General features: G+C 52.3%; 1 protein-coding gene across 1 annotated transcript in view; it reads left to right on the top strand.

Moving 5' to 3' along the window:
* The first annotated feature begins 863 nt into the window (after window positions 1-863).
* Eif2ak2 (eukaryotic translation initiation factor 2 alpha kinase 2) overlaps window positions 864-2,073 on the top strand; it is a 28,244-nt gene continuing 27,034 nt past the window's right edge. Inside the window, exon 1 of the mRNA XM_029470917.1 lies at window positions 864-1,034. The gene's annotated coding sequence lies outside the window, so the exon portion shown is untranslated. The remainder of the gene's footprint in view (window positions 1,035-2,073) is intronic.

The following is a 2,073-nucleotide window of genomic DNA, read 5'->3' as shown; positions in this document are numbered from 1 at the left end:
TAGGATTGCTTTTTTTTCTTTTTTTAAATTTTGTTTACCCCCGCCCCCCCATACGAGTTCACTACAGCTGTCTTCAGACACACCAGAAGAGGGCATCGGATCCCATTACAGATGGTTGTGAGCCACCATGTGGTTGCTGGGAATTGAACTCAGGACCTCTGGAAGAGCAGTCAGTGCTTTTACCTGCTGAGCCATCTCTCCAGCCCAGGCAAGGTTCCTTATTAAGCAGGGACTGCTGGTATTGGCCTTGTGATAAAATATTCCTTGTGGCCTTTCTGGGAGCAGGTGGATCTTAACAGGGGCCTGGCCTGGTGAGTGATATGCAACAAGGGGCTAGCAGGTAACTGCTGAGGGCTGGACAAATAGATTTAAGAGAGAATTCTTCAACCCTCTGGCCAATTTTGTCAAGATGGCTATGTCCTCCTTGGCATGGCAGTGTGAAAGGGGAAGGAGACTAACATTTACAAACCTGGACTTCAATTGTCACAGACATAGCTTGGCTGGACCCTCTGCGAGTTACTCAGTATCTCCCACTGCACATTGGAATTCGGTAGCATCCATGTGCCCAGTTGCTTCCTAAAAGTTTGTTTTGAAAAGTAGATTGTGATCATTGATCCAGGAGCTTAGTATGCACCACGAGCAGGAGGCTTGGGTTTCTCCTTCTTCTTCCTGCAGAGCTTTCCCAGAATGGAAGCCAGGAAGTGTCCGAAACCTGGAGAATTTGGCGGTTACTGCAGTTGCACAGGAGAGGGGAGGCGCCCCAGACCTTGGCTCCCGCTCAGGGGTACAGAGGCGACACGCCTACCTGACTTCTCGCGGGTGCGAGCGGGTGCGGGAGGGGCCCAGAGCAGTGTGGGAAGGCGGAGTCCGCCGGGAAAACGAAACAGAGAGAACCCGCCAGGCCCGGACTTCCATGGGCAGTAGCAGCCCAGCCGCAGGGAACCGAGGGCGAAGAGATTTCAGAGCCAGCACCTGAAACACAATTCGAATCCTGCTCCAAGGGCGCGAGCCACTGTCTGGATCCAGAAACTTTGGTAAGACCTGAGGGCTATTTTCCCACTCCTGGATAGCGGTTGCAGGAAAAGGGATCCAGAAGGAAAATGACAAGCCCGATGACTTAAAACTCTGGAGGGAACTCTAGAAGCCTGAATGACCCAGAGACTGAATTCTGCGCCAAGACTTTGTGCTGCACAGTCATGGCATTCCAATTAGCTGTCCTTTGTGACAAGCGGGTCCTGCTCCATCCTCCACCAGCCGCTATGGTCAGGCAACACCCCCGCCCCCCCCCCACCGGCCCCCGCGCCCCCCCTCCCCATCCCCCTTCCAACCCAACTCCCCCGCCTAGTGCCCACCACTTTCAGACTTACTTGGTGGTTCTGGGCCACAGCCAAGTACCCTCCAACTCCTGCCTTCATGCTGCCTGTTTCTACTTCCTGGAAAGCCCTTTCCACCTCACCCCACCCCCAAGTGACTTCCTGGGCAGATCTGTCTATCCAGTCCTTCTCACAGAGCCAATTATATGAATTACCTTCCCTAAGCTAGAAACTCCGCTCTGCCCTCATAGCCAGCCCCTCCCCCCCCCCATATTTTTCTCAATCTTCCAGCTAGTACTTAGTACTAGAATTTGTCTTCTTCCTTCTACCAGTAAGATCCCAAGAGCAGTTTTCATTGGCTTGTATAAGCCTAGCACCTGATCCCTGACAGGTGCTCATTCCATGTATGTTAAGTGGATGGTAATTCATAAAGAACCTTGAATTCTAGAGAAACGGGATCCCTGTTGCACCTTTAGTACTAACCGTGCCTTGCCCCCTGGAGTTAAAGACACTCTCAGGGCAGAGTGTGTGCTTGTTTTTCAGCTCGCCCTGNGGCCCTGGAGGGACCCAAACACTGTTTGCAGCTTGCTCCTTTATATATCATATACTAGCTGAATGCATGTTGTATGGAAAGCAGAGACTGGAAGGGCTCAGCCTTCTGGGGTCCTACAGTCGCTACAGGAAGGAGAAAGACCAGGGCCTTCAGGATATAGGTGAGACAAGCAGGTGGCATTTGTTGGTGCATGTGATGGGCTGCTCG

The sequence above is a fragment of the Mus caroli genome, chromosome 17 (assembly GCF_900094665.2).
Source record: "Mus caroli chromosome 17, CAROLI_EIJ_v1.1, whole genome shotgun sequence".
Taxonomy (NCBI): Eukaryota; Metazoa; Chordata; class Mammalia; order Rodentia; family Muridae; genus Mus; species Mus caroli.
The sequence above is the reverse complement of the archived record's forward strand: the minus strand, read 5'-3'. Positions and strand labels throughout refer to the sequence as shown.